Consider the following 27,718-nt stretch of genomic DNA (forward strand, 5'->3'; position numbering starts at 1 on the left):
GTCTTGGTTTCTAATACTATTATCCAAGAAAAAGAACCAGGTCTTCTTGGAGAATGGGGAAATGGGAGATTTTAGGACCAGAATAGAAATATAGAAGAGATGCCTAGCAGGAAATGCACAAGATATGCCAGGAGCATCTTGTAGTACCAGGAATTAAGGAAATACTTTCAAAAACAAAAAAGAAAAACACTATCAGGGCACATGAAAGTGAAACAGGAGCCAACTGAAAGAGATCCCAATGTTCCAATTTGGAAGAATTTGAGCAACAAAATAAAGTAATATTGGATTAAAACCCACAAAATAAATATCCATGGGACCATACTGATCATACTTAATTAATTAATTAATTAATTAATTAATTAATTAATTGGGAGAAGAGCTAAATCTTCCACACAGAAGAATTTCAAATGATTTATTTGCATACTCTTCCCTCAAGGAGGGGGAAACATAACTCCCTACTCCTTCAGTGTAGGCTAGGTACAGCAACTTGCCTCCAAAGAGTAAGGTATGGAAAAGAGGGGAAATGAGCCACTTTTCAGTTGAGAAATGACAAACACTATTTCAGCCAGAGGATCAAAGTCAATGTCAACAGTGATAAGTCATGTTGGTAGTATGCGCTCTTGATATAACATGATGAAAAAGGTACTTTACTTCTATAATCTTCTTCCCCAAAAAAACCAAACTCCGTTCTATGATAGAAACATCAGGAAAATTCCAACTGAGGGGCAATCTACAAAAGACCCAACAGCACTCTTCCAGACTGTTAAGGTCAACAAAAACAAGGTAAGTCTGAGAAACTGCCACAGCCAAGAGAAGCTTAAGTATACATGACAACTAAATGTAATGTGTATCCTACATGGAACCCTGGAACAGAAAAAGAACTTTAGGTAAAAGCTAAAGACATCTAAAAAATAAAAAAAAGAAGCATGAACTTTAGTTAATAATAATGCATCAATATTAGATCATTAATTCTAACAAATGTACCATATTAATGTGAAATGTTAATAATAGGAGAAGCTGTGTATGGGCTATATAGGAACTCTATTATCTTCTCAGTTTTTCTGTAAATCTAAAATTGTTCTGAAAATAACATCATTAAAATAAATAAGATGCTCAAGTACAAATAAAATCAAATGATCATACTTGTGTTGATCTATTTCTGGACTCTCTTTAGTCCATTGATCTATGTATTTATACTTTTCACAAAGGCAAAAGAAACTATAAAATTTATATTAGTATAATATTGTATAATTTTATATTTATACTGTATAAACTTCATTAAGTTTACTTTAAAACTGTATAAAATTTATATTACATGTTTGTTAGAATTCACCAGTGAGACCACCTGGGCCATAGATTTCTTTTATAGATTTTTAACTATGTATTCAGCTTTTTAATAGTGATAGGATTACTCAAGTTACCTATTTCATCTTCAATGAGTTTGGTAATTTGTATTTTTTAAGGAATTAGTACATTTTACCTATTTTTGAATATTGAATTCGTGTGCATAGAGTTGTGTGTAGGATTTCTTTAATGTCCTTTCAATGTCTGTGGGGTTTCTAGTGATACCCACTTGTTTTTTTAGTTTCAGAGGTAGAATTTAGTGATTCATCAGTTGCCTATAACACCCAGTGTTCATTGCTTCAAGTGCTCTCCTTAATGTCCATCACCCAATTACCACATCCATCACCCACCTCCCCTCCAGCAACCCTCAGCCTGTTTCCTATAGTTAAGAGTCTCTTGTGATTTGCTTCTCTCTTTGTTTTCATTTTATTTTATTTTTCCTTCCTTTTCCCTATGTTCATCTGTTATACCCACTTATTTTATTCCTGATATTGGTAATTGGTGTCTTTTCCATATTTTTGTTTGGTCAGTCTGACTAACAACACCTGTATACTTTTGAAACTTAAGAGATTTACTACAATAAACATTTGTCATTTTATAATTAGAAAATATACCATTTTAAAATTCCTTGTTTCTTCATTTAAATTGTGGATAATGTTTACAACATGGGGTTGATATGTGAGTTAAAAGTGATAATGCATATAAAAGTTCTGTGCAATTTATAAACATGCTAACTATTATGATTATAAGATAAGCAAAGGAAGAGAGTTGTGTAACTGAATTAGAAGAATATTGTTATACAACTTAAGAATAGATGGCAATATTTATATTATGATTTTACGGGTTTAAGAGAAGAACCTACATTTTCAAATATGGTTTCCCACATTTCAAATAAGGTTGTTCACAATTATACTCGTGACATTTATTTACTTAAAATTTTTAGTCACTTTTTTTTTTAAGATTTTTATTTATTTATTTGACAGAGAGACAGCCAGCAAGAGAGAGAACACAAGCAGGGGGAGTGGGAGAGGAAGAAGCAGGCTCCCAGAGGGGCAGAGAGCCCAATGCGGGGCTCAATCTCAGGACTCTGGGATCACGCCCTAAGCCGAAGGCAGACGCTTAATGACTGAGCCACCCAGGCGCCCCAAATTTTTAATCACTTTTGAAAATGACTAGTCACAACTAAAAATTCAAAATCTTTGTAAACAAGTATAAAAGAAGAGTAGAATATAGGCAATTGTCTCATTAATTCTGAAATATCCAATGTATTTCTTTGAAGACCAGTCACTTAAACTCAATCCTACCACATACCTAGATGAGTCATATTACTTAGGTTCCCAGGTAGCTTACCTGTGGCCCTAGAGCATGCTGGCTTATTCATTCTATGTTTCAGATTAAAAAATAAAATTAAATAAAACTAACATAATCCTGCCCTGAAAAAAAAACTAGTTCATAAAATATAACACTTTTAAACTTCACCCTTTATATTAGCAAAGAGTTTAGAGGCAAATAGGAGGGTAGGGTAAGAGAACCGTATCTTCCTTTAAAGCACTTAAGGTGAGATGGTACAAATACTCTACCCCACAAAAAAAGATTTGCTCAATTCCCTCCCTATGAAGCCCAGAAACACTCTATCTGGCATTTGGAAGATGTCACTCTATGAAGAAGTGATCTCCTAAATACTGAGCTCTCAGAGCCCCATGAATTTGCAGGTAGGAATGAGGAGAGAGAAATGACAAGATAAGAAGGATTCCAATTGTAGGGGAAAGAAGAGCATTAGATGAAGCCAACACATTCAGCTATGATTTATGCAATACCCAAGTACTAACTCAAGCCAACAACGTACTTCCAGGCTATATGCAACTACCAAATTACCATAAATTAAGCTCAGGCAAAAATAAGGCCATAAAACGGACATTTTACAGTGGCTATTGACTACGATGTTCCGTTCGCATTAAATCTTCTGAAACATTGATACTTTGTCAACTGAATTAGTAATTGGTGTCTTCTTGGGAGGGGAAATATATAATACTTCAAACTCCATATATATTACTCACCACAATTAAAGTCACTCGCTGTAAGAAGCTGCTATCTATATGCATCAGACTAATTATTTTGTGCTTTTTTACTAAGATAATGGGACACTGCTGCCAGTGGGCAAATCCTGATCATACATTATACCACACTTCCTAGCAATTTTTGATGAAAACTACAGGTGGAGACAGATTATAATGGGAACATCTAATTGAAATTCATCTCCATTTTGCTTCAGATGGAAGACATGCTGCTTGAGCCCTGAAACATATTCAATTTCATTCAAATTGGATGCAGATTTTTCCGGCAAAACTAAATTCAAAAAACATATATTTCAAAGGGTCCTGGAAGAGAGAGAGGAGTGCCCTACAAATGTTGACCACTCAGGTTTATTAAGCTACTGCTTTCCAAGGTAGGAATAGAAAACTGAACTTCTGATAAAGGCTATTATCTTTGTGATACACATTGCAATGGCAGTTAGAAGTCCAAGGCTTCACAAAGACCATAAGGAATATTGTCCAACCCTTTAATAAATTTCTCTAACACTCCACAATCAGGTCTCTTCATTCATGCACAGGGCCTCACTGTCTCCTTCTTCCATGTCCACCTCTGGCACCGTCTCCTAGGGCAGAAGATGGAGATTTTCCAGTGAGATATTGAGTAGGAAGCCATCTCCTTCCTGGGCCAAAAAAATTTTATATACAAACACACTCATAACCATGCACCCACACAAACATTCTCCCACACACTCACAAACATTCATACATATACGAGTATACACATTCATATATAACATATATGTACGTGTATATATATGCACGCATGTGTGCGTGATATGCATATTTGCCTCCTTTGCAGTAAACCAAAACATCCCTCATTGGCAATAAGGCTGATAAAACGCTTATCAGATGTGTACTCAATACACTATTACTTAAAATGAAAATTTTCTGAGGTATTTTTGCTAAATGCTAGATCATATACTTCCTAAAAATAACTGATTTACTCATAAATCCACTCATTTATTTAACCAATATTTGATGAGCACCATCTATGTGCCATGTACTAAAACAGATGCCAGAGATACAGCAGTGAACTCCCTGATCTTGGCCCTTAAGAAGCTTTCATTCTTGTGGGGGTGAAACAAACAGGTAAATATGTCAGGTGGCGATATGAACTAAGAGGAAAAACAATGCAGTGAAGAGGGTGATAGTGGGCACTATATATATGGTGTGCGGTGAAGGCTTCTCCTATAGGGTCATATTTTAAGAGACCTGAATGAAATGATAGAGTAAGCCTGGCAAAAAAACAAAACAAAACAAAACAAAACAAAACTGGAGGAAGAACAGAGTAAGCAGAAGGAATGGCATATTTAAAGGCTGGGAAGCAGGAGCATGCTGTCGCTGGAATATAATGAGAGAAGGGGAGAGCGAAAGGAGATGAGGTCAGAGAGAGAGCTGAGGAAAAGAGAGGTTTCAGCCTTAGAAAGCTTTGGTAATGGCTTTGGCTTTTCCTCTGAGCAAGATGGGAGCCACTGGAGGATTACAAATAGAGGAGCTACATGATCTGATCTTTTACAGGGCTTTCTCTGCTTGCTCTACAGAAAAAAAGATGGAAGGGAGAAGGGAGACATACAGGCAAAGCATTTAGGAGGCGACTACACTAATCCAGGGGAGAGATGATGGTGACTTGAACCAACGCCCGGCTCTGCAGGTGGTGAGAAGTGACCAGATTCTGGACATATTTTGAAAGTAATGACTTCTGGAGTTGTTGACAGATTTATGTAGATATGTGGGGGGAGAGGACTCGAAGTTTACTCCAAGCTTTCTGCCTGAGCAACTGGAAGGACTAAATGGCATGTAAAGTACTTAGGATGCAGTAGGTATTAAAAGATGCTGGCAATTGGTATGCATATTATTCCCTTGGTGAGAGACCAGGACTGTGCTCTTTAACATGCCCAGGTGACCTAATGAATCGCTGTAATGCAAGTATTTGTTTTTGAGCCATTAGTTCCTATCATGAAGGGGGACTCTAAATGCCAAAAACTTCTTCACTGGGGGAAGGAGCTGAAGTCTTAAAACAGAAGCTACAGAAAAATCTCCCGGGAGATTCCATGAACAGAGTCTATAAAGTTTCTTTTACTGCATTATTTTAAAATGTACTCAAATCTTCATAGGCAACATACTAAAATCAAAATTAATCCAATCCTTCTGATGTGGAGTTTTAATTACAAATGAGCATTAAATGTGAAATAAATGTCTAAAAAAAAAACAAAAGAAAGCAATACAGCTGAATTCAGTCTTTTAGGAAATATACTAATGTGGTTTCTTTAGGGAGACATACTCGGCATGAAGATCCTGTTCGTTATAAATATAAACAGCTTCCTATAAAGTATAAGTAACCTCAAGAATATAGAATGATAGGGGCACCTGGGTGGCTCAGTCGTTACGCATCTGCCTTAGGCTCAGGGCGTGATCCCAGCATTCTGGGATCGAGCCCCACATCAGGCTCCTCCGCTGGGAGCCTGCTTCTTCCTCTCCCACTCCTCCCACTCTCTCGCTGGTTGTCTCTCTGTCAAATAAATAAATAAAATCTTTAAAAAAAAGAATATAGAATGATAGATCCATAATTACTTAATAAGAGAGAATAGAACATCCTAAAAATATATTACTAAATGTAAAGTTGACAATCAGGTAGACAATTATGATCTTCTGAGAGATTCTCCTTGCAGCCCTTTCCAGAGAAGGAATATGAACTGGCTGAACCATGGGCAGGCACAGGAAGATAACACCAAAGATGTCACCTCTGTTCTTTAAGAGTTTCCAGTCTCTATGATGAAATTGTAGAGGAGGCAATCTTATGCCAAGAAAAAACATATCTGCATATTTGCCATTCACATATTGACACAAACGTGTAACTAGAAAATGTCACCTATATGAACATGTGCTAGATATTCTTTATTCGCCCCTCCAGGTCCACCCTCCAGCTTTCTCCATTTTGTTTGGTGGCTCAGGAGTCTGACTTTTACAGACTGCATTGCTTGGACTCTCTGGTCCTTTTGGTTTGGCCAAAAGCACCAGGAAGAGATCAAGGGGCAAAAGGAGAGAGAAGTTTTTTTTTTTCTCCCTGCTGGACCAGGGACTGACAATGGCTGTCCACTGTTCCCATCCAGAGGTCCTGTCTTACACCTACAAGTCTCACCAGGGTCTACTAACTACTTCCTCCCCTTGCACTTATTTCCCATGACTGCTAGCTGTGGATGCCTCACTATCCCTTAAAAGTTCCTCTTAAACTTGCCCACACATTTGTAAATAAGCCATTATTAAAAGTTCTTTAATAACCCCTTTGAGTTTACTGTTTCCTGTTACCCAACTGATACACTGATCTCCAAACTTAATTCATAATCATTTGTAGAGCTAGTTAGAAACACAGATTCCCAGAGCCTATCCAAGACCTAATGAATCAGAATCTCTATGCTTGGAGCTAAAGAGCAAATAGCTTTAATAAAAAACTTAGGTGATTCTGATGCAGCCAACCTGGCAACCATCCCCAGACCAGCATTTGGGAACCCCTGCTCTGAAGACCCTTCCATGCCAAACTGAGGTATTTGAAAACTAATGTGATGCTTCCAGAATACAACCTCAGCTACACTTCCCTCTGACACCAGAGCAACCAGTACACAGAAAAAGTGGATTTTCTATGAGGACATCAAAAGCCAAGGAAAACAAGTGTATGGTCAAAGTAAAAGGAGATACTCCTCAGCACATTCAGTAAATGCTCAACTACCCCCTTCATACTTTATTAAATCCTCAACTGAAAATCACTTTTCAACCATTTTACAGGAAATGAAATGCATTTACACCTCCATCTGGTGCCAAAGTGAACAAAGTGGAAAATGCCGACTAGTTTAGGCCTGCCCAACTTTAGTTTAGAGTGGACACTGGAGCACCCAGTGCCCTTCAGCCTTGGTAAAATGGGGCCTATTTATTCCTGAACACCATGAACGTCTGGTAGGACCGGCAGATAAACAGAATCAAGAGCCTAACCTGCTCCGGTCTCATGAGATCTACTCTCCATTCTGAAGCCAAAGGCATCAGGAGATGGGCTAAGCTGACCATCTGTTCTTCTCTCTGATAATATGTAATTAAGTAATTTATTTATTCAGCACTTGAACCCCCTCCTCTCACCTCCCATTAGTCAGGGATGATTATGCCAGACCCAGCTGTAGGTAACATATTGCACACTCAGACAAGCTCTGTGCTACAAAGCACTCTGCTAGCCTCCTGGCCATCGCCACCTCTCAGACCTGACCATAGGAGTGACTGCATGAGGCTTGCTGCTCTGCTGGCTTTCCTTTCTTCCCCAACACTTAGACGGCACTTTCCTGCTGTGCATTAAACCATTTACTGTGCATATTTAATTCATTTGTTCAAAGATGAATTTACCCACATCCTCTGATCACTTCCACCAGGCCAGCTAGGCAACACCAATGGATTTCTCCCATCTGGTAAATTTTATCTAAAATATAAACAAACACAAATGTACACAGAGCCTGACACACAGCTATAGAGCACTGGGATTGATTCCATAAGCCTACAGCAAAACGTACAGCTGAAACTATGATTACATATAGCATATGTAATGTTTTGCATATTACATGTGATGTTTAACATAGTACATCTGTTTTTGTAGCCTGACCAACAAGTATTTCCTTTTTGCCGATAGTGGCTTCTTTAATATTTCACGGGAGACTCTTTATGTCCCTGCAGTGTCATTGGAGCTAGCTCGATTCAAGGTTGGGCCAGCCCAATGAATGCAAATTCCAGATATTATTTTTTTTAATGGAGCTCTTTCCACTGATGTCTAAGAAGATAGCAAGGTTGCCTGGGTCACTGGTGATCATCTTGCCATCCTAGCATCAGCTTGCTCAATTAGTCAATTTAAAAAAACCAGAAGTAAAAGATGGAAAGACCAACTTCTGAGCAACCAAGATACCATCTGAATACCTGGATCCAGCTGAAGCTATACTTATTCTGGGATTTCTCTGGTATAAAAGCCAATAAATTCCTGTTACTGTTTTAGTCACTCAGTTATTTTTTTAACAGTTACAAACATAAAATTTTGATTAATATACTTTCCTTATTTTAAATGTTATAGTCACTATGAAACCTCAGTAACTGTTCAGGCATGGATTGGGTAAATTCACCTGAACTTAGCACATTCTTTTTTTATATAGATTGCACAAATGGAAAGTAAGCAAACATGATTGCAAAAGGAACTTAAAAACAAAAACTCCAAAACCATGGATTCTTGAAAATAGGAAAGGGTTAAAAGTTATTATAGTACAATCTAATGGCCGATGATATTAGTTCTCTAACACTGACATTACTCAAGAGGAGGCTGGAGGACACTTGCCCAAGATGTTGTAGAACAAGTTCTTAGAGCAAAGAAGATAGTCTGATGTCCACGAAGATTGCTGTAGTAGGCTCAATAACAGACCTCCAAAGATACCCATGCCCTAATCCCTAGAATCTGTGAATATTACCTTATATGGCAAAAAAGAACTTTGCAGATATGATTATGTTAAGGATCTTCAGATAGTGAGATTGTCCTGGATTATGCAGGTGGATCCTAAATCCAATCACAAGTATCCTTATAAAAGGATGTTTTGCCATGTTAACTGTCCCAGATAACATACCACAAGTCTATTATTCTGGAAAGTGCAGTATCTATAACACAATGCCATGTTCTAGTTAGGTCTTATTCTCACACAATAGAAACTATTACCTCTACCGGCTTGGTCTCGAATTTCATTAGGCCACTTTAAAAATATATTCTTTAACATGAAAAGCACTCAGTATCACTAATCATTGCAGAAACACAAATCAAAACCACAGTGAAATTTCATCTTACACCTGTTATAATAGCTATCCTCAAAACAACAAGATAGAACAAGTGTTGGCAAGGATGTGGAAAGAAGGGAACCTCCGAAACTGTTGGTGGAAATGTAAATTGGTGCAGCCACTATAGAAAACAGTATGAAGATTCCTCAAAAAAATTGAAAATGTAACTACCACATGATCCAGCAAACTCATTCTGAGTATTTACCCAAAAGAATTGAAGAGATATCTGCCCTCCCACAATCAATGCAGCATTATTCGCAATAGGCAAGATATGTAAACAACCTAAATATCTATCAATGGATGAAGGGATAAAAAAGGCGTGGTACATATACAACGGAATATTATTCACCCATGAGAAAGAAGCAAACCCTGCCTTTTGCAACAACATGGGTGGGCCTTATTATGTTAAGTGTAATAAATCACACAGAAAAAGACAGGGGCGCCTGGGTGGCACAGCGGTTAAGCGTCTGCCTTCGGCTCAGGGCGTGATCCCGGCGTTACGGGATCGAGGCCCACATCAGGCTCTTCTGCTGTGAGCCTGCTTCTTCCTCTCCCACTCCCCCTGCTTGTGTTCCCTCTCTCGTTGGCTGTCTCTATCTCTGTAGAATAAATAAATAAAATCTTTAAAAAAAAAAAAGATAAAGATAAATATTATATATTACCTACATGTGGAATCTAAAAAAGGTAAACTCATAGAAACAGAGACTATAAAGGTGGTTACCAGAGGCTGGGTGGTAGGGCAATGGAGAGATGTTGATAAGAGTATAAACTTCCAGTTATAAGATGAATAAGTTCTGGGGATCCAATGTCCAGCAAAGTAATTATAGTTAATAATACTATATTATATACTTGAAAGTTGCCAAGAGAGTAGATCTTAAATGTTCTCACCACAAAAAGACATGGTAATTATGTGATGTGATGGGTGTGTTAGCTAACACTATGGTGGCTGGTGATCACTTTGCAATTTATAAATGTATCAAGTCAACACATTACGTATCTTAAATTTCCACAATGCTATATGTCAATTATATCCCAATAAAGCTGGGAAAAATTCATTCCTTGACTTAGCAGCGATGTCGTGGAAAAATTACAGTTACTTTTAAAGTGAGGATAACATTCATGGAGTATACATGAAATAACTCAACAAGAAAAATTAATTTTAGGACTTCAGGCAACAATATCAGATCAGATAACATGAAACCTTCTGCTATAAAACAGAGATATTCTGGTTAAAATATCAAAAAGATCCTTTTAAATACATGTCTGAACTCAAATAAAAGTAAGAAAAATCCCCAGGGGTCAAAAATGAAGACAAAAGGAAACTCTGTGAGATATTATCATGCTGTCCTGGTTTGGTGATTGGGGAAGGGATTGGTCTGGTCTCAGTTAGCCTAGGGGGTTGATTTTAATGCTACATACATAGTACATTAGACCTGGAACCTATGAGAACCAGAGAGTTGGAAATGAGACCCTCATCCTTAATCCAGGATCTCTGGAGGACTGCATTTTCAGTGAAATGGTGTTCTATATGCGCACTGACACAGAAAGGTAACAAGGAGGCTGGTGCAGTTCTACATTTTAGCCATGAGGAGTGGGGGGAAACTCCCCTAAAAATTTTTTTTTTTAAAGATTTTATTTATTTATTCGACAGAGATAGAGACAGCCAGCGAGAGAGGGAACACAAGCAGGGGGAGTGGGAGAGGAAGAAGCAGGCTCCCAGCGGAGAAGCCTGATGTGGGGCTCGATCCCATAACGCCAGGATCACGCCCTGAGCCAAGGCAGATGCTTAACCGCTGTGCCACCCAGGCGCCCCTCCCCTAAAAATTCTTAACCAGAAGCCCATCTTCCCATGAGTTTGGGTTTTATTTTACACTCTCTTTGCAGAGTCCTGTATTCCTAAGGCATGAAATTAACATTAAAAGACATCCTGGAGCACCTGGCAAGAGAAAATGAGAAACACCTAGATGGAGAAAAACTCAGCCCAAATCACACAGAAATCCGATAGATAAAACTCCCACTGAGGATGTACATGCAAAACAAAATTATAGAGCTGAATAGGAAAAATTATAGAGCAGATACACAGAAGGAAGACCTCCAAGAACTTCACATAACAGATTAAAAAATATATATATATATATATATAGTGATTTAAAGGGCAGTGTATTGAAAGCATGCATTTAGTTCTGGTTCTTCCCAAAGCCCTACTAAGATGATAGTAAACCTTCTACCTCCCTAAGCACAAACTCACAGATGCAAAAAAAAAAAAAAAAAAGAGAGAGAACAAATACAGAAAAAAATTTGGAGGATAAAAAGCTAATGGACTAGTGATAACTGACTAGCAGACAAGAAAAAGCTAACAATAGAAAGTAGCAATGAGAAAAGCCAAGAAGCACCAAATTTACCCATAGATGACAGCCACAGTCAACAAGTCCCACCCATATGAACAGAATGTTCACAACCCCACTGGTACACAGAAGCAGATAACCCAAGGATGAGCTATTTGAGAAAGAGGATGTAGAAGTCAGACTACACCTGAATTCCAGCTCTGCAATTTTATACTATGTAACTTTAGGCAGCTTATTTACCTTCTTTATAGCTCAGCTTCTCATCTGTAAAACTGAGGAAATGACAATAGTCAGCTGTGATATTTAATGTGAGAAGAATGAAATAAGTTAACATATATTGAATAAGTTAATATGTATAATCTACTAAAAGAGTGATAACCACATCGTAGGTTCTCAATAAATTTTTGCTACTACAGTTGACATTGTTGTCTGAAGAGAATTTTAACATAGAAGAAAGGACAAAATGAAGAAGTTGAAGTAAATTGGAAGAAATGGAATTAATGTAGGGCAAAAAAAAGTTTAAATTTAATAATATCCTCAGAGAGATAAAATATCTTGGCTACTGTGTCCAAGAAACAAGAGAAGACATTTATTTTTCAAAAATAATAATACTCAGAGAATAAATCGGGCAAAAAGAAAGAATGGAAAATAGACTTCAAGAAATCTCTGAAGGCACTTCTGTAATGGTGAGAAAAGGATGCCTGAAAATCCACTCCCCCATAAAAAAGCAATGGAACACTAGCAAAAATTGTCAAAATAAACTTATCCTGAACTTTGGAAATTAAGCAATGACATAAAACAATTCAAGGAGTATTTATTCAGGGAAAACATCTGAGTCTCATAAGACAAAGAGGTTTGTGGTATTCTAACTTAGCCTATCCCAACACTCTCTAACTAGTTCTGCAGTAGCTTTGAAAACCAACAGTCTAACAAACACAGTAGTTGTGGAAACCAGCAGCCTTAGGGAGTTCAAATGGTATACCAGGAAATACCTAATGAGCACAAAGCAAAATATCAATGGAGGAATAGAGAAACAAAAAGACAAAAGTCATAGAGATATAAATAGCAAACTTGCCAACATAAATCTTACCTTAGTAATGATTACATTAAATGTAAATGGATTAGACACTCCAATCAAAAGGCAGAGATTGACAGATGAAGATGACTTTAGAGTCAAAGACACAAAAAGGTGGAAAGTAAAAGGACAGTAAAAGACATACCATGCAAAGAGTAACCACAAAAGTTAGAGTGATACATCAAGCAAAATAAAACTTAAGACAAAATTTTTACTAAAGACAAAGACATAATGGTAAAAAGGTCAATCTATCAAGAAGACATGATTATAAACATATTCAACTAGCAAAACCCCAAAATAAATGTACTCAAAACTGACATAATTAAAGTGAGAAATACACAATTCAATAAAAATACAAGACCCCACCTTCAGTAATAATAGAATAACTAGACAAAATATCAACAAGAAAACAGAAGAGCTGAACAACACTGTAAACCAGCTAGACCTTGCCAAGATCTACAGAACTCTCCACCCAACAAGAGAAAAATATAATTATTAAGGGCACATGGAAGATTCTCTGGGATATACCATGTGTTAGGCCATAAATCAAGTTTCAGTCTATGTATAAGGATAAGGATTTAAATTATACAAAATGTGTTCTCCAGCCACAATGAAATGTAATTAGAAATCAACAACAGAAGGACATCAAAGAAATTCACAAATATGTGGAAATCACATAATAAAGTCCTAAATAACCAATGGGTGAAGAGAAATCACAGAAAAAAATAGAAAATACATTAAAATGAATGAAAACAAAAACACAACATATCAAAATTTATGGGATGAAGCTAAAGTATTCCTAGGAAGAAAATTTATAACTGTAAAAACGTATATTAAAACAGAAGAAAGATCTTAAGTCACCACTTTCCACTAAGAAACTTTCCATTTTAAGAAACTATCAGAAAGTAAAAAGCAAACTAAATTCAAAGTGAGCATAAGAGGAGAGAAGGGCTGGAACACGTGGGTGGCTAAGTTGGTTAAGCTCCCCCTGCTTGTGCTTACTCTCTCTGTCTCACTCTCTCTCTGGCAAAATAAATAAATAAAACTTAAAAAAAAAAAAAAAGGAGGGGCGCCTGGGTGGCTCAGTCATTAAGCCTCTGCCTTCAGCTCAGGGCGTGATCCCGGGCGTTATGGGATCGAGCCCCACATTAGGTTCCTCCACTGGGAGCCTGCTTCTTCCTCTTCTACTCCCCCTGCTTGTGTTCCCTCTCTCTGGCTGTCTCTGTCAAATAAATAAATAAAATCTTTAAAAAAGGGGGGGGAGGCGGAGGAAGGAAGGGAAGAGAAGAGACCTCCCAGAAAATCAGAACATAAAGGTACAAAAATTGAAAATAGGAAAACGGGAAAGAAAAGATAATAATATTAGAGATACGGTCCAGGAGATCTAACATTATAAGATGAATTAGAGAATGAAGGAAATAGATATAAATGAACTATCCAAACAACAACTATTATTATTATCATTCAAGAAAATTCTTATAATGGAAGGATATAAGCTTCCAATTTAAAAGGCACATTAAGTTACCAGCAAAATGGATGAAAATAAATGTATACCAAAACACATCAATGTGAAATTTCAGAACATTAGAAAAAATACATCATAACATACTTCATGACTTGACTGTGAATAGTGCTCTTAAAGCCATAATAATATACACACTGACTATAGGAATACCAATCTAACAAATTTCAACTAATTCTACTGAAAAAACAGGAAAATGGGAAGATTTTGTTTTGTGGTAGGGATCAAGCATGCAATAGAGCTAAATCCTTTCTTATTTGAAATTGCATAGATTAACACTTAAAATTTTTAAATCGATAAAGAGCAGTAAAAGCATGTTATGTAAAGGCATGATGCTGAATTCCAAAATAAGTTAAAATAATTAAAGTTGTTTCTCTGGAGGAGCAAAACAAGGAGAAAAGAGGAGAGGGAAGCAGGACAAAAGTAAAAGAACATGGCACCACTTTTTCTTTAAAGATTTTATTTATTTATTTTTAAGAGAGAGAGAGAGCACATGAGCTGGGAGAAGGGGCAGAGGGAGAAGCAGACTCGGGACTCAATCCCAGGACCTTAGGATCACAATCCGATCCAAAGGCAAACACTTAACCCACTGAGCCACCTAGGCACCTGACAGCACCACTTTAAAAGTACAGGAAAATTTGAAAAATCCAGGGACAAGAAATATCCTTGCAGTAGAAAAACAGACATATTTACAATGAAAGGTGGGGCATGATCACTGAAGAACAGACATTTGAGCCTTAGCAACATTCTAGAAGATATTCTTTTTCCTACATAGAAATCATGGAGGCTCATCAAATCTATCTTTCCAAGGGAGTACCAAACAGGGACATTTAGAGGCATTCAAACATTGACAGTGAGGGGCTTCACCTCCCTGCATCACATCCTGAAAGAGCTGCTAGGAACAAAAATTGTTAAAGAAATAAAAATTCAACTAAACTCTGTGCAGATGCAAACTTCAAGAAATGCAGCAGAAAGATAGAGTTTTCTGTGATTATCATAATAACATATGTCAAAAGAGAGACCAGATTACCCTGGCCAGTGACAAAGACAACACAGGCTGGTGACCTGGATCAGGATAATAGATAGAAAGGGCCAAGAGGAAGAACAAGAGACTACTCTAGCTACTTCTGACGAAGGGCATCATCTACATACTCATAATGGGCAACTAGTAATTAACACCAAAGCTATATGTGGTTACACATGCATGTCATTTGTAATTTCTTGTGGGAGAGTGCATATATTTGCAGAAAATACTTAGAAAATTGTGGATAGTTCAGTATGCAGCATCAGTTCCCAGCTCAATAAAAATAAATGCTTTTGCTATTTTCATGAAGTTCTAGATCAGAACTTCATATCAAGTAGAATAAAATAGTAATCATCTTCATTCACTATCTGGGCTCCACAGTGAATAGTAGATAAGTAAGTACTTCTAACAAATATTATCCATAAACATTTTACATACCAACAAAAGGGTAAACTATTAATGACTGCTCAAATTTTTCCTGACAGGCAGTATTTTACATCATTTGGGATTACAATACATCCTTGGGGAAAAAGAGTGGCAACTCTTTAAAATTATTCTTTAATACAACAGCTAGAAACTTTCTCTTTGTGGCCTAAATCTGCCCCACGGACCTATATTAACTTTTCTAAGTATTATTATTAAATCAGGTGCCAAAATATAAAACTTGGAAGATTTTGCAACCACCCCCCAAAAACAAATCCAGATTTATGGATTCTCTGTTTCTAAAAATGTTGTTTAATAGTTATCTAGAGGTAAGTAGAGGCTGCCTACTTCTTTACCCCAACCCCTCCTCACCCTCAGCATTCTCCCCTGTCTACCTGGCCCATGGGCATCTAAGATTGGATCTTGGCTCTAACTGTAGGCACAGCCCATCCTCATGAAGTCAGCTTTAGGCCAGATGGATCTGGTTTAGAACCACAGGTCTAACTGACTCTACTGATGGTCGGTAATTCACTTACTATTTTAAGCCTCAGTTTCTCCCTTTTTGGCAAACTGAGAATAATTTTGTCTTTCTCATAGGACTATTGTGAGGATTAACAGGAAAGTGCAAGTATTTCAAAAGCTTGACAAATTTATTCAGTAAGTGATAGTTCTTCCCTTCTAATTGAACTCTTAACCATTTCAAATACATTCAGCATCTTCAATCTCTTGGCACACTTCTGAGTGAATTCACATGCAAGTGATTACTCAAGGAGTGGTTGAGGGTAAAAAGACGTACATAACCCCTGCCTTCAAGAAGTATATAAGTTAGCAGAGAACGTAAAACCCAAGAGCAAAATGAGATAGAACATGATACCACCACACACCTATTTAACAGTGGTCAACATCCAGAACACTGATAATATCAAATGCTGACAAGGGTGTGAATCAACAGGAACTCTCATTCACTGCTGGTGGGAATGTAAAATGATACAGCCACTTTGGAAGATAGTTGGTGGTTTCTTACAAAACTAAACCTATCCCTCCCACACCACTCAGCAATTGCTCTCATTGGTACTTACACAAAGGAGTTGAAACTTACATCCACACAAACACCTATACGTGAATGTTTATAGAAGGTTTATTCATAATTGCCAAAACTTGCAAGCAACCAAGATGTCCCTCTGTGTAAAAGGATAAACTATGGTATACTGAGACAATGGGATATTATGCAGTGGCAAAAAGAAATGAGCTATCAAGCCATGAAAAAACATGGAGGAACCTTAAGTACATATTACTAAGCGAAAGAAGCCAAACTGAAAATGCTACATACTCTGTGATTCTAACTATACGACATTCTGGAAAAGGCAAAACTATATACACAGTAAAAAGATCAGCTGTTGCCTGGCTTAAGGTGGGCAGGGAGGGATGAATAGATAGAGTACAGATTCTTAGGACAGTGAAAATACTCTGTGTGATACCATAATGAACATGTCACTATACATTTGTCCAAGCCCACAGAATGATACAACTTCAAGAGTGAACCCTAAGGTAAACTATGGGCTTTGGGCAGCTATGATGTGTCAATCAATGTAGGTTCATCAATTATAACAAATGTAGCACTCTCACAGGAGATGCTGATAATGAGGAGGCTGTGCAGCTTTGGGGGAGAGGGTATACGGGAAAACTCTGTATCTTCCCCCCTATTTTGCACTGACCTTAAAATGCTCTAAAAAAAAAAAGTCATTTAAAAAAAAGCAATAAAGGTGACAAGCAGGAGGGAAAATAAAAGGATAGAACGTGATAAATGCAGAAGTAAAAACAAAATGCAAGGCAAGGGAAGCAAGGGCAAAAATGAACTATCGGGACTTCATAAAGATATAAAGCTTTTACACAGCAAAGGAAACAGTCGGCAAAACCAAAAGACAACCGACCCAATGGGAGAAGATATTTGCAAATGGCATATCAGATAAAGGGCTAGTATCCAAAATCTATAAAGTACTTATCAAACTCAACACCCAAGGAACAAATAATCCAATCAAGAAATGGGCAGACATTTCTGCAAAGAAGATATCCAAATGGCCAACAGACACATGAAAAAAGTGTTCAACATCACTCAGCATCAGGGAAATACAAATCAAAACCACAGTGAGATACCACCTCATAAAAGTCAGAATGGCTAAAATTAACAAGTCGGGAAACAAGAGATGTTGGCAAGGATGTGGAGAAAGAGGAACCTTCCTACACTGTTGGTGGGAATGTAAGCTGGCGCAGCCACTCTGGAAAACAGTATGGAGGTTCCTCAAAAAATTGAAAATAGAGCTACCCTACAACCCAGCAATTGCACTACTGGACATTTACCCCAAAGATACAAATGTAGTGATCCGAAGGGGCACCTGCACCCTAATGTTTATAACAGCATTGTTCACAATAGCCCTCTCTCGCTGGCTGTCTCTATCTCTGTCAAATAAATAAATAAAATCTTTAAAAAAAAAAAAAGATGTGGTATATATATACAATGGAATATTTTGTGGCCATTAAAAAATGAAATCTTATCATTTGCAAAAATGTTGATGGAACTAGAGGGTATTATGCTAAGCGAAATAAGTCAATCAGAGAAAGACAATTATCATATGATCTCACTGATATATGGAATTTGAGAAACAAGGCAGAGGATCATAGGGGAAGAAAGGAAAAAATGAAACAAGACGAAACCAGAGAGGGAGACAAACCATAAGAGACTCTTAATCTCAGGAAACAAACTGAGGGTTGCTGAAGGGTGGGAGGGATGGGGTGGCTGGGTGATGGACATTGGAGAGGGTATGTGTTGTGGGGAGCACTGTGTATTATGTAAGACTGATGAATCACAGACCTGTACTCCTGAAATGAATACTACATTATATGTTAATTTTTAAAAATTAAAAAAAAAAAAGAAAAATGGGCAGAGGACCTAAATAGACATTTTTCAAAAAAATACATACAGATGTCCAACAGACACATGAAAAGATGCTCAATATCACGAATCATCAGGAAAATAAAATCAGAACCACAGGGAGATCTATCACCTTATACCTGTCAGAATGGCTAGTATTAAAAAGACAAGAAAGAACAAGTGTTGGCCAGGATGTAGAGAAAAAGGAACCCTTGTTCACTGTTAGAGGGGATGTAAAATTGGTACATCCACTGTGGAAAACAGTATGGAGGTTCCTCAAGAAATTAAAAATAGAATTACCATATGCTTCAGTAATTCTATTACTTGGTGCTTACCCAAAGGAAATAAACACTTGATTCAAAAAGATATATGCACTCCTAGGTTTACTGCAGCATTATTTACAATAGCCAAGATATGGAAGTAATCCAAGTATCCATCAATGGATGAGTGGGTAAAGATATGGTATATATATATGTAATGGAATATTACCCAGCTATAAAAAAGAATGAGATCTTGCCATTTGTGACAACATGGGTGGATCTAGAGGATATTATGCTAAGTGAAATAAGTCCGACCGAGACTTCATGATTCATATGATTTCACTTCTATATGGTATCTAAAAAATGAAACAAGTGAACAAACAAAAAAACAGAAACAGACTCTTAAATACAAAGAACAAACCGGTGGTTGTGGGACGGAAGGTGGATGGGGGATGGATGAAATAGGTGAAGGGGATTAAGAGGTACAAATTTCCTGTTATAAAATAAATAAAATAACTTCCTGTTCTCATCCAAAGATGAAAAGTACAGCATTGGGAATATAGTCAATAATATTGTGATAAGTTTGTATGGTGACAGACAATGATACACTTACTGCGGTGAGCACTGAGTAATGTATAGAATTGTCAAATCACTATGTTGTATACCTGAAATTAATTTAACATTGAATGTCAGCTATATGTCAATAATAAAAAACTTTTAAGTGGAAAAAAAAAAACAAAATGCAATGACTCTACTGAGGTCATGTGATTAGGCAAGTGTTACTGTATTTTGTAGAAACCTTGGTGGCACCTTTCCATGTGTTACCACCTTTCTCACCCTCACTTCCATCTCTACTAGTACAGTGCGGGGGCGGGGGTGAGGTATAAAGTTAAGGCTTCACTTAACTGAAAAATCACCAGTCTTCACAGATTCACTTGCTATATATCCAGCCATGTTCTCTACAAAGAGAAACAGCAGCAATAGCTGCTGTTTTAAGATAGGATGTCATACCTAGCTGTGGAATAACATTTAGAAGACTCTACTTTATATCTGAGTATACATGGGGGGAGGGAGAAAGAGGCCAATTTTTAAGAACAATCTTACTTGTCTGATGGGACTCACACTTCATCTCAAACACAAATGCGCTATTAAGTGAATCTAAAATAACTGATACAAATCTCTCCGCTGAGCCAGTGGGAAATTCCAACCTTTATAAGTTGGGAAGTGCTAAAACAGCAACCTTTTAGAAAAGAGTATCTATCTTTTTGAGCTGTTTCTGGGGAATTGCATATAAAGCATTCTGAAAACAAAAATACTTCCCTAATTTTCCAAGATCTGTTTTGCCAGCTTGATACGACACTGCCCAGGACAGATATTGTCATGGCTCAAAGTGTTTTCAGAATTATATTCACAGTTTAAATGTTTTCCAATATGGTGTTTGAACATCAAAACCAAAACAGCCCTTGAGGAGATGGGAAGGAGAAAAAAAAATTCCTTAATTCTTTAGTTCCTATAAGATGTCTGAAGGAATTTATTTTCTCTACCAACAATCCTATCACTTAATAATTTGACAGAACTTTCTGAAAAATGTCTTTAGAAGATTTACATTTAGAAGAACTAGGCACAAACATTTTGATTGACTATAGTAAGCCATGAAGTGACATATTCTGATTGATTTTATATGGAAAAGAAAAACCATATGAACCATATGCTAAACGTTTCTGTCTTCTTATGGATGGGAAGAGTAATTACTGGTCAGGTCTCAGGACTTTCAGAAATACTAAGCACCCAAGCTTCATTTTCTAGTTAAATCTTTGAGTCTGATGATTAATTCAGTTTTATAAAATGATACTCTTGTGGCAACTAAGAATAAGAAGTCAATGACAAAGCCTTAACTTTATTGGGTTTATATTTTGGCACAACTGTCAAAAGATAACTAGATTTTAAGTTAAGATTAATTTATACATAAGAAATCCAAGAAAGACTACTAAGAGGAACTAAGAATGTTTGGAACATATTCCTAATATTTGGGGGCTGTTATGGACTGAATGTTTCTGTCCCCTCAAAATTCCCCTGTTGAAGCTCTAACCCCAATGTAATGGTATTTGAAGATGGTGAGGTAATCAGGGGTGGATGAGGTCATGAGGGTGGGGCCCTCATGATAGGATTGTTAAGGAGGAGACACCAGAAAGCTAGACTTCCCTGTCTCTCCCTCCACATTCTCACATGGAAGAAAGTCCATGTGAGGACAGTGAGAAGGCAGCCACCTGTAAGGCAGGAAGACAGTCTTTCCCAGAATCTGACCACATTGGCACCCTGATCTCAGACTTCTACCTAGCCTATGGTATTTTGCTATGGCAAACTCCTAATACAGAGTCCATATCCCAGGGGAAAGTATCATGCTATAACATCCTTTAGAGACATCTTTTGGGATATGCCTGCCTGGCCCACATCCCTCCTGCTGACAAGTGACTGCTCCACCACAGGATATTGATGGGATGCACTCCCCTGTCCATAACTGACTGGCCTATGGGTAGACACCCAGCAACCCGTGCTGCTCTGAGCCATACTGGAGCTTGAGGCAAAAGGAAAAGTCAGTAATAGTGATCCTGTCTATACTTATAATTTTGCATTTTGTTCATCATGGAAATTTTTGCATTAATTTTTATTTTTTTAAAACATTGCATTGAAATAGTATTTATCTGGATAATTGATATTTCTAGGCAACGCCTTAAATTTTGCCCCTGAGGCTTTATCACCTCACCTTAGTTTCATCCCTGCTGACAAAGCTAGGTGTCCCCTCAATTTGTGAAATGGTCTAAGAAAGACTGGTCAAGGGATCTTAAACTGGTAGCCTCAACACTACATTTGGCCATAGCACACAATGGCTATGTTTAGTTTTGCCACTAATATTGTTTAATTTAAATGCTTTTAAGCAAGAAACGCATTCTGCATGTTGCCACTGCCCACATCATTCACTATTAATCAAAATGCAGCCCAGCTCCTGAAGGCCTTTGGGCCTGACTCTGGCTAGTGAGTGGGAATGGTCACTGGGATTGAGAATGTGAAGTCTGCGACCCGGTGACACCACCATATTCTGCACAAGTGCAAAGAGGCGGAAAAAGCCCAACTGCAGAAAGAAAAACGAAGCAGATGTGCAGAGGAGTAAAAAAGAGACGTTTAAGAGATTGGAGTGTAAGTTGACTGAACTTTCTGTTCCTGTCACCGACAGGCAGCTCTAATTCTACCTTTAGTCTGAACCAAAAACCCACATCCTTTCTCAATCACCCACCCCCTCCCACCTCCTTCCTGAGTGATGGCTCCTGATCCGTGGAAGCTACGAATCCGAACCAAGTCTCCTAATGAGGAGAAATCATTTTCCTTTCTTACCTACTATATATTTACAATGAAATGAGTAAGTAACCAATTCACCAAGCAAACTCTGACCTGCACAGCGTCCCCAACATGTAAAAACAGCAGCCATCCTGAAGGGGGAATGATACTCCACTCTACAGTCTTTGTTGTGCAGTTCATAACCCCGTTGCGCAGTGAATATAGTTAACGCTGAAAAACTGGCAAGCACGGAGAGGCTGGATGAAGACAGCCTCCAGGAGCTATAAAGAACGCTGCCCAGGCTCCTGCTGTGAATACTGTTGTTATAATTATTCAGAATCAATTTTAATCAGGAAACAACACACCCATTTAAATAAAATGAAAATAAAAGCACCAGGAAGAAAACCAAAGTTTAATTCCAAGCAGAACTGAAGACTTCAGCCTCTGCAAAGGAAATCTAATTCTGCCAAAATTTCGTACATTTTACATTTAATTTTCCTCTGATTTACGACTGAATCTCCTGGGTACCAGTGGTATATAAAAAACCATTAACTCTGTGGAGGCAATTGTTAGTTTTTATAATAAAAAATGCACACTGCTTATACCATTATTGCTTAGGAAATTAGGGAACAGAGCTTCTAATACCCTGAGCGTGGAATACTGTAGCAAACCACTTAACTTGCAATAATAGAGTATTGACCAGGTACAGTGATCTGTGAGACACGGCCACAGTCAGATTAAGTTACCATCATACTGGGCTCGATAGAGCTTCTCCTAGAATACATCTATTCCACCGTAGCCAAAGAATTCCCAACAAATCAGCTATGAAAAAGCTTTCTAAAAGGCTTTTCCTGTAAACTATATATCATTTTCCCTTTTTCACTTTGTTTTCAAATACTTAATTAAAATACTGACTTCTTTTCCCCTCCTACCCACAAAATCTTTCAAACTTTGTAATACTGAGCCCTTGACTTGAATGATATCTGAATTAAGAGGAGGTGTTTCTAAGGCTAATTTCATGTTTACCAAAGAAAATCACCATACCAAATGCATGGGTTAGCATTTGCAGGCCTTGAAAGTATGAAAGAATAAGTTTAAGAGCTTTATGATGCCTTTCACGTGAATTACACTAGCCCAATGAGGTCAAAACACACAAGTGCACATGCTCTTCCTGAATACAGGCTGCAATCTGTACCCCTCTCCCTCTTCTCTCTTTTCCCCTCCCCCACACCTCTCCCTTCTTCCTTCTCCTTCTCACATACACATCACATACAGTCACTCATTCACACACAGACATTTCATTATTCCTCAGTTAATTGGCGGAAGTGATCTAGCATATTACACAGTGACAGGATATGGTAAGATATCTTCTGGTCCCTGTCACTACTCTTTAATGGACACTGGAACATTTAATCTGAAGTCTTTCCTTTGCATCCCAACGCTGAAACCTATTAGCACTGTGGACAGATCCTAAGCACCTATGCCAGATGAGCTAGGTAACCTGGAAAATGTATCCAAGTTACAGATCACAGGAGGAAGAGCCTCAGTGGATATAACTAAGGAAACAAAACAGGGCGCCTGGGTGGCTCAGCCGGTTAAGCTTCTGCCTTCGGCTCAGGTCATGATCCCAAGGTCCTGAGATCAAGCCCCATGTTGGGTTCCCTGCTCAATGGAGAGCCTGTTTCTCCATCTCCCTCTGCTCCTCCCCCTGCTCATGCTGTCTCGCTCGCTCACTCCCTCAAATAAATAAATAAAATCTTAAAAAAAAAAAAGGAAACAAAAAACTAGCATGCCCCCACAACAATCTTGTTTTACCGTAACTGGTTTTATTCCTTTGACTTCAGGCATTATCTATGTCCAAAAACCATAAAAACGTGAGTCTTTGGAACATATTATTTGGGGAGAACTCTTCATGAGTCTCTCACATTCTTGCAAGTTTTCTGAGCAGAGGCACTGACAGTTTTTTCCCTAGACTATCTTGTCATGGATGTTTGAATAGCAAACAGCCTTGGAAGATAGAGTCAGTTTTCCTGTGGGGCAGAGGACACATTTGTTTCCTGACCACTTTAAGAAAGATAACATCTCCCTCCAAGGCAAAGGTGTTTCAGGTTTCCCAACAGTCCTCTTAAAAAACGGGGGTTTCTTAAGCTTGGCATTCCCCAACTGTGACACAAGCCCAGTGCATGGATAACATTCCCCTAAGACCTCCTCTGCATCATCCTATTGGACATGGGGTCCTGCTGCTCTGTCTGCTGAGCTACAAATAATCAAGTCTTTTGTCTCCACCCAGGAGTCTCATGTCTTTGGCCAACATCTACGAAACTGTGATAGGCTGACCTGTTAGTTTGCAAGGAGGGTACAACTTCAGACCATCACAGTTCTTCATGAACTCACATGTAGTTAGTGAATTAACATGTAACTTGAGTATAACGAACTCTACCCTCATTAAGATTAACAAATTGCTTGACTCCTAAATTGTCATGGGTCTAAGGAGTACTTAAAGACTCCCCAAGCACTGTCACTGCCCAGGGAATGCCTCACGCATGCCCATGAACTGATATGTCCACTGCAGCGCTTACATGTTCTCCCTCTCTGTGCCAAGCATCCCGTAGGTGTTTTGGTCTTCCCTTCAACAATTGCTGACCCTGTGAGTGGCAGTGTCCATGCAAGAGTGCCATCTCCAGAGAATTCTCCAAGATGCCAATTCCAAAGGTGCCACAACAATGCTTAGAGACTTCCGTCTCTTCTATTCTGGGCCATACTCTGACATGTAGGCCTGAAATACCACTGTTGGGCCTGGAATCTCTGAAGCCTTTCATAAGGAAAAAAAAAAAATTGACAGCAACTTCTGACCATTGACCCATTAACCAGTGAACTCAAACCCATTCCATTGTATAAAGCAGAAAGACAAAACAACACCCTCATCATTTTGCCTCTCCTCCTCTGTGTGACCTTTATTGTAATCAAACTCCTCCCTTCAACCAAACTAACAATCCAATGTTCTTAAATCAAAGGGTAAAGACAGATTCTGGGCAAGTATCTAAACCCTCCATTCATCCCTTTAACAGTCCTATTACAAACCCTTTTAGTTTATAAAAATATCTGTCAACCAAGGAGCAGAGAATTATACCAGAGAAAATTAGAGCACCTGGCTCCGCTGGTAGAGCATGTGACTCTTGATCTCAGGGTCGTGAGTTCGAGTCCCCTGTTCAGTGTGGAGGCTACTTAAAATAAAATTTAAAAAAAATTAAGAAAAAGAAAATGGAACACAAGTTGGATAACACTGTAAAAGAAAACAGAAAGAAAAAAAAAGACAAAAAGAAATGGTCCAGACTTTACAGATACATGGAAAGAATGCACCTAGGCATTGAACGAGTTCCTGGCGGAAAGGACAACATTGTCAAGGTCATCTTCAGCCTTGACCACCTATATCTAGGGCAATAGTTTTTTGCACGTGTACCCCAAGCTTTGAAACTGGTCATGTTTTATCTAGGTGGTGATGCTCAGTTGTATATTCAAATATGCTAACGAGTGATTATGAAAAGCAGTATATGTGAAACATAGGTGGAATAGAGTAATTGCTCAATATGAAGCTAACCCAAACCGAGTTTTGTTATCCCTCATTTTCTGTCCCTTAGGAGAAGAAGAAAATGTAGACTTTCAAGGAAATAAGAGAACCATCTGGATCAGAACACCTCCCAAATTTCACATTCAGTCCTGCCATCCAAACAAGGATTTAGAAGCACTTTTCCTAAACCAATAATTGAGTGGTGCCTGCCAATTTCTCCCAGAACTTGGCTTTTCTTAACAAGCCATTCTTCCACCTTTGTCCCTTTTGTTTTTTGCAATAAGAATAAGAGAAACTGGATGAATTGTACAGAATCACCAGGATATCATGGGGGTAAAAGGTGTGTAATGAACTGTAAAAAAAAAATAAAATAAAATACTGTTCAAGTCATGGGGTTTTCTGAGAAAAATCCACAAATAAAAAAATACTATCTAGAAAGCTGACAGTTTTATAAATTGGTCCATAAGACAGTAATGCTCAGTTTTTTTTACTAGCCTAGAAACTGTTTAGTTTTGACAGAAATGACCCAGGTAGCAAGGACTGTATTTCTATAAGGAAAGTCATAAACACAGAAAATGTAGCCAGGACCAATTTTTACCAAAAAATCAAAGGAACTAAGTTACTTCCAGAGAAGAATGAACTGACATCTCACACAACTTAACAGTGATTTCCTTGGCAGAGATTTCTCAGGAAGGAGGTGCCATCACCCAGACTTCTGGATCTTTCCACTCCCTGGCCCATTTCTGTAACTCCTAGTTTGAGTCTAGATTAATCACTGAAACAATATTCAGACTACACACTCTTTGAAAAGATCTAAGAATAAGAAAATTCCATCTGACTCTTGATCCTGAAAGAGGAGTTTTGAGAAAATCTCCCATCCTTTTAAAACAGATTCTCCCAAGGCTGAATCTTCTTCCTGGGAGTAAGTTAAATTACTACAGAAATGCTGAGTACTCTGCAGGATTATGTATCATGAGGTCAACAGCACAGGTTTGGTGGAGGCCAGTCTCAGGTTCAAATCCCAGCTCTGCCGTTATTGTCCAGGTGACCTTAGGAAAGTTATAAGATAGCCCTTAAGCCTACTTTCTCTATCTCTAATGGTGCACTGGGTGTTATACACAACTAATGAATCATCGAGCATTACATCGGAAACCGGGGATGTACTGTATGGTGACTAACGTAATATAATTAAAAATCATTATAAATAAAAAAAAATATGAAGAATAATATTACCAAACATGTCCTCCATGAAATAAAACTGGGATGATCAACCATAATCTATGAATTAGAATTTAGCTATATGGCAGAATTGCCACAGGTCTCAAATAACTTTAACACCAGCAGAAGGAGCACCACCATGGAATAACAGCTACTTTGTGATGAGATACAAATATCCTTGCAGAAGGAAAAAGAGGCGTTAAAGAAGAAAACAATTATTCACAACTTCTCCTTCTGGATCTGTTTTGCTTCTCCAATCTCTAGAAGCTGTTGAGGCTTCAACACCTACAAACAGGAGCTGACAGGTGATGAAAACGGGCTCAAAGCAGCAGCTGTGGGTCATGTAATCAGCACTGGCTGAGAAGCCCTAAAACCTTGCCCTGGCTCCCTGCTGATCGGCTGTGCCTGGGGCACCCATTTAACCTCCCTGAGACCCCGAATCCTCAACTGTAAAGTCAGACATTGAATGGCAAAGGTTCTAGAAGGTCCATTGGCGTTGATGAAAAACATTCTCAATTTTCACAATTCTACTAAATCAAACACACAGATGAACCAAAAAAGATTGCAAGTCAGGTTATCTTTCCCCCAGAGAAATCGAGCTTGCGTTACAGGGAGCTCATGCCTTGCTTGGTAATGAACATCCAGATCCACTGGGCTGGGCATCCAGGTGACCCACATTTCTGTATAAATGCTTCTGCCGGTGCCAAGGGCTGCATGCAGCCTGGAACTAGAAAGGAAGAGAT

This window comes from Ursus maritimus, unplaced genomic scaffold (assembly GCF_017311325.1).
Source record: "Ursus maritimus isolate PB19 unplaced genomic scaffold, ASM1731132v1 scaffold_15, whole genome shotgun sequence".
Classification (NCBI taxonomy): domain Eukaryota; kingdom Metazoa; phylum Chordata; class Mammalia; order Carnivora; family Ursidae; genus Ursus; species Ursus maritimus.